Genomic DNA, 7,061 nt, shown 5'->3' on the forward strand with positions numbered 1-7,061 from the left:
TTTATTATCTATACTTCTGGGGGTCACAAATCTAAAATGAGTCCATTGAGCTGCATTCCTTCTGCAGGCTCTCAGAGAGAATCTTTGCCCTATCCAGCTTTCAAGGCTGGCCTACCTCTCTAGTTTCATACCCCCCTTCCTCTATCTTCAAAACTAGCATCTTCAAATCCCTTGCTCTCTGTCCCTCTGCTTCTGTCATCATATCACCTCCTCTCTACACTCACACTGCATCTATTCTATAAAAAATGTTCATGGGCCTCCCTGATGGCACAAGGGTTAAAGACACAATGCTATCAAGCTATTGCCAGCCACTGCGGCATGAGTTTGATCCCCAGCCAGGGAGCTACCCACATGGCGCAGCAGATCTCTCCTGTCTCACCCACTGCTTCCCCTAAGCAGTGTATTTCAGTAAATCCACCTGCTCTGCTCCCCACCTGTCTCTGGTGAATCCTCTCGCCACTCCCCCACACCTCTGGCCTACACCTCAGCTCCTGTATGCATAAATAAGTAAAAATAAATCTTTAAAAAAAATCCTTGTTCACATGGAGCCCACTCAGTAGTCCAGGATAATCTCCCCATCTCAAAATCCTTTACTTGATCACATCTGCAAAACTGTGTAAGATAACATTCACAGGCTCCAAGGTCAAGGATGTGGGCACTTTTGCAGAATTGTTATCTAGCCTACCATGATAACTCTAGGTCAGACTTACTCCAAGGACAATAATAACAAAAGCATCCATCCACTGAGCACTATGTGATAGAGGCATGGGTATGGAAATAGAGATAACTTTATATATATAGATATCTATACCTTTAGATTTATAGATGATTATATATGCATATATATATACACACACATATATACATCCCTAAGTGTATATATATATATATAATCATTTATCAATCTAAATTTCCAAAGTCAGTGCTCTTTATCCCACTGTCTCCCATTTCTGTCCCTTGCTTCGAGAAATTCAGATTTTGAATTACTGTGTGTAGTACAACCTAAATTTTATTCGCCAGTTAAATTAGCCACATGTGTGATACAGGAGACAAGGGAAGGGTTAATTCCCAGTTGTTTGCATTTGCAGAAAGCACATAAAATTATTCATTTCTCCCTGTAAATGAAACTGTTGCTTATCCACAGTGTCTTGTTTCTTTTCTTGCTTTACCTTCCTCTGTGTTTTTACTTTTCCTTATTATTCTCTAATCTCAATAGAGAATGCGTTTCCAAGCAGAATCATTCACCAACCTGAAATCTTTCCTTCATTTCTGAAATCGCTTCTTCAAATAACACATCACAAATGATTCAAGAAGCCTGGAAAATAAAGCCTAGAAACAACACAAGAGAGGAAACAAAAGTTGGAGAGTGAAAAATATAAATAAATCAAACCACAATTTAAAGTAAAATAGTTTCTCCACTGAAACAAAAGTGAATGAAGATTTGTGTTTGCAATATCACCCGGATAGTTCCTGTTCTCATATTCTTGAGTGGGGCTATTTTTCAATATTTTAAATTGCATTAAATCAGAATCACTAAATTTTTAGAAGACAGAATCTCTTTTTTCAGAGACGACCCTTAAATGGCAGCAGCAGTTCTGTTTGTGTGTCTGTCTCCATAATTGTCAATATGGCTCTGTTAAGCCTTGTACGGAAGACAAGAATAAAATATGTTCCTGATTTTTATATGCCTCTGGCATTGCCACAGCATGTGCTGTGGGGATTCTGGCTCATAGGGCATAGATACTTTTTTTTATTACTACCTCTTCAACAAATGATTCCAGAGTATTTATTGATAAGTAGGATCATATTAAAAATCTGGATTGTGAATCAATGATTTCAAATGAAGTTGGAAAAAACTAAAACAGTAGGGACAGAAAAATCAAGTTTTTGGAACTTAAAGACCGAGATCATATCCTGGACAGGGCAGGCACCTCAACATAATCCCTGGGAGAGCCTCATGGTCTGAGACACCCTCCTGGCACTGCCGCCCTGCCTCGGCTCTCTCAATATTTCCCCCCTCCCACCTCACAGAAGGGTGGCAGCAGGAGCAACACAGATTTATACTAAAAACAGTAGAAATGTTCTGGTTGTAATCTGAATTGATAGCATTGAGATGAGGTTCTTCAGATTTTTTTTCTTCAATAATACTTAAATGTTTGAAATGAATTGTCATCAGAGGATTAGGTGAGAAACCCTTTTTTAAGATTTTAAAGGGAATATCTGGTTCCTTTCAGGATTCTCAGAGGTTGTTATTAACCCACATAAATTAAAATCTGTTTTTACTTGAATCTTTTGAAACGTATCTCCCTGCATCGTGGTTGCCCCCTCCAGCTTGTTTTTCTATACGGAAGTCAGAATTATTGTTTCAAGATGCAAACCTGAGCTGATCTTCCTCCTCACACACCCTCTCTCTCTCTCTCTCTCTCTCTCTCTCTCTCTCTCTCACACACACACACACACACACACACACACACACAGAGACTGCTCACTGAGTTACCACCTCTTCCTCAACACTTCTTCAGAGAAACCCTTCTAACATCCCCTAAAATGGGTCAGGCCCCTATCATAACCAGATGCCCCGGGGTATCTGATAAAGGTTGGAATGGGAGAAACATATCAGCACAAGTAAATTAGCAAATGGAATTGTTCATTGATACAGATTTATCACTAGCAGAAGATGACTATGGGACCATGATTTTTAGGCAAGCGAGCGAACTGGGGAGGGAGTAAAGAATGAAGATTTCCCTGAGGTAACTGTGAAAGAATGTTAAAGGAATTCAAAGGTAGATTTGTATTTGTGTATAAGAAAGGGGTTATCTGAGGTAAAAGTCACTATCTGAACTTGGAATGACCCAGGAAAATACTGAAGGCAGAGGGAGGGAGAAGCCATTTGCTGCCATCAGCTTGACTGCTTGTTTAGAAAAAGCAAAGCAATCAAGCAAAAGGAAGGGAGGCAGAAACAGCCAACTTTCATAAGGGTTTTTGTTTTCATGTAGTTCAAACCTTGCTTTGAAAGGTGTTTTTTTTTAAGATTTTATTCATTTTTTTTATACAAGAACCGGGGTACAGGCCAGTTGCATGGGAGGGTAAGAGGATTCACCAGAGACAGAGTGGGGAACAGAACAGGCAGACTGACGAAATACACTGCTGAGGAGAGCAGCGGGCAAGATAGGAGAGGTCTAAGCCATGTGGGATTCTCGCCAGCTGGCCGGGATCGAACCTGTGCTACAGAGCCTGCGGACAGCTTTACAGTACGGTGCTCAACCACCTGCACCACCAGGGAGGCCCTGCTCTGAAAGGTTTTAAAGAACTCTTACAAAGATGCATACATGCAGGAAAATAAAATATATTCAAAATAAGTAATAAGAGTGAGACTATTTATATGCATGAGATTTGCAGAATACCTGCAGTCAAGGAGGAAAATACCTTTAGCAAATACTTAAATTTGGAATTATGGAAAATATTTCACAGACTTCTGAAGAAACTGTCTGCAAATTGTATAAAAATCCACAATAATAGAGACCATTTATGTAAAACTGTATGTACCAATGTTTATATGTATTTTAAAAGTGTGGAATTGTTCTAGAAGTATACACACCAAGTATAACTATGATTGTACTTAAGACAGAGAGAGAGCAATGGGGTGAGAGTTGAGATGTAGGAAAGGCTTTATTTGGGTCTTATATATCTCTGAACACCTTATGATTAGCTTACATTCATATATAACTTTAGTGACTAAAATAATATGCACTAGAAAGAAACCAACAATACTCACCTTAGATATTGACAAATATTTTATTAGGTATACATCCAGTCATTCATTGAGATCAAATAACAGAAAAAACATCCAGAACATTCTCAGCGCACAGAATGTTTACACCTATTACTGTACAGCAACCCTCTGCTGCCAGCAGGACCTGGCCAGGCAGGCCCCATTTTATTATCCCCACTTGAAATAGGAGAAACAGAGGCAGCTGGGTGACCCACCTCAGCCAAGAGCTAGTAAACAGCAGAGACCCAGAACTTCTGATTCTTTCCCATTGAGCTCCCTTCTTTTCTGTCTGTTCGGTGGGGCTGGAAGTCCTAGCATTTCAAAGCTGAAATAAGGAACCACTTTGACGGCTGCATTTGATTGCTCATAAAAATGCTTCATTGCAAACTGTCCTAATACTTGAATTTGGCTACATAAATGGTTTGAGGGTTTCTCCTTACTGCAGAAGAAGAGGGGAATTTACTGCTTTTATTTAAAGCCCAGCCCAGGACACCACACTTCTCCTGAGGGTTGACTCCAAAGAAAAGTTAGAGCAGCTGAATATCTTTATTATACACTTGCCTTGGGAGCTAATGTCTGGAAAAGCTTTAGTGGGTGCAGACAGTAGTGTTCAGGGGAAGACATTGCTTAAATCAGAGATGTAAGGTGATAAAGCACACCTAATAGCCTTACTAATAATCTGAGCGAATCATATTTGTTTATTTGCTTATTTGCCTCTTTAATAGTCCTGGGTGGCTACATTTGCCTTAAACATAGATACCTGCTGAGGTGCCTGCATTTATGTCTATCTGCTGGGGCCTCAGTCTGTCAGAGCACTAAGTATAGCCTTTCCCTCTCCTGTGGCTTGTCTGCTAACATAGCTGCAATGATTCCTGCCATTCCTGTACCAATGTGCCACCACTTCCATCAAGATGGGGAGCCTATTTTCCCTCCCAGGGCTGGGCTGGCCTTGTGACTTGCTTTGATCCATAGAATGTGATGGAAGTGACACCTTGCCAATTTCAGGCCTAGGTATCAAGAACTAGCCGTTCTTCCTTTGCCTGCTTGGTTCCAGTATCTGTTTAGGAAGCTCAGACTAGGTTACTGAATGACACGAGGTCACTAAGGGAACCCCTGGAGGATGAGAGGCTGTCTTGGATGGCACTCCCTGCTGGGTGCAGCTTGTGAGAGACCCCCAGCTCCCTCTGTCATCACATGGAGCATAAGAACCACCAGCTGAAGCGAATCGAGCTTCAGGATAATGCAAAAATAATAAATTATTGTTGTTTTAAGGTAGTACATTTTGAGCTAGTTTGTTACACAGCAAGAGAGAACTAAAACATGAACTATCTCAAGACATCCTCCTGTCTTCACCAACTCAGGACAGTCATGGATTGCTTAATGGCATTTCCAGCAACCACAAACCACATCTACAAGGGTGGCCCCAAAAGACTAACATGTAGCCTGGGTAATTATACCCTGTGACTTTGACACAGCGACAAAATCATCTAACAAGGCATTTCTCAGACCATCCCCCATTGATAAGTGATGTGGGACTGTATATCCTGGACCACCTCTGAGGCCCACTTTCAGAACCATCAAATCTGTTGGAGAAGAAAGATTCTTCCCATCATTCTTTGCCCAGCACCTACTTCTCAGGTCTTCACTCCAAACTGGGCACCTTGTGAAGTGCTGGCAACGTGGGGATGTCGCCCACAGTCCTGCTGCACGTGGCCTTTAGGTCAATGGATGAAGTGTGCAAATATGTAAACCTTCTCCCCAGAACTGCCCCTCCCAGCCCAGGACGCCACACTTCTCCTGAGGGTTGACTCCAGAATCTAGTCTTCATCTCACAGGCCGGAAGTAGAGGAGTCAAGTGAGCTGTATGTGTTTCAGCTCATTCAAAATGACAAGTTTAGGGCCTCCCTGGTGGTGCAGGGGTTAAAGACACAGCACTATCAAGCTACTACCAGCTACTACAGCACAAGTTTGATCCCCGGCTGGCCAGGGACTAACCCACATGGTGCAGCAGACTTCTGTCTTGCCTGCTGCTCCCCTTAGCAGTGTATTTTAGTAGATCTGCCTGTTCTGTTCCCTACTCTCTCTGGTGAATCCTCTCACTCCGGCACCTCTGGCCTACACCCCAGTCCTGCAGTCATAAATAAATAAATCTTTAGAAAAAATGACACAATTTAGCACTGTCAAATATGGGGTATCTTGCCCTTAGAAACTTATTATAAAAACATTAAATTCGCAAAACATGTAAGTGAAGTGATAAATGTTGAAGCCATAAAACAGTGTCTTTTTTTTTTTACCAATTTATTTCTTTAAATGACCCATTGCCTAGTTAATAAGACACTGGGTAGTACAGGGGAAGCATTTTGAACTAGAAATCAGGACCACTAAACACAAATTCTAACTGCATTGCTAAGTAATTGTCATTTAGGCAAGTCACTTCATTTTTCTATCTCCTTATTTTAAAATACCAGGAAGCTTGACTCAAGTACTCTAAGGCACTTTCCAATTCTGAGAAGTGGAAGTCTGTGATTACATGTGGGTTTAAAGAATGGGCATGACCAGATGATTTTACTCATATGTGGAAGATAGAGAAACAAAGCAAAGTCTAGAAATATGACTGCAGAATTGAGGCTACTAGAAGGGGAAGGTGAGGGTAGAAACAAGGGAGGAAGGGGTCCAGTAGTCTACGGTAGAGAGATAGGTGCTCTGGGGGTGGTCATGGTGATGTGCATGGGTGCCACAAACCACTATCACCTCAAAAATAATAAATAAATACACATGTACATAAATAGATAAACAAAATAAGATAATGGGTATAAGCAGAAAGTATTATCCAAAAATGTTCAGCTCCATGGCCAAATTGAAGCTAAACTGTAAAGCAAAGCATCTCTCAAATGAAACTGAATCCAGGGGAAGGCAGGACTGTCAGTTTTGAGGCCATTACCCTGTGATTTGCTCCAAGAAGAAACTGACAGAAGATGAGGATTTGAAGCGGGGTCCTGAGACTGGGAGAAGAGTGGCTTGGTTTCCAAGGGCAGAGCCTGAATGGCCTGCCATTAGGCATTTCTCTATCACTGGTCATTAAAGGAAATTTCAGTTCTCTAAGCTGGTGATAGGGGAGCCATCATGGTGACACCAGGTTAAGGAGTCTGAACTTTCTCCACAGACAGCGGACGTCAATGAAGGTTTAACTTTAGTGGGGGAGAGTGACCCACATAGCAGAATGTCTGCCCCCTCCCTGGCCCTTTCAGTGAAGCCAGCTCTATACACAAGGTCCGGCAGAAGAACATGT

This window comes from Talpa occidentalis, unplaced genomic scaffold (genome assembly GCF_014898055.3).
Source record: "Talpa occidentalis isolate TD23 unplaced genomic scaffold, MPIMG_talOcc4v2.1 talOcc4.5, whole genome shotgun sequence".
Lineage (NCBI taxonomy): Eukaryota > Metazoa > Chordata > Mammalia > Eulipotyphla > Talpidae > Talpa > Talpa occidentalis.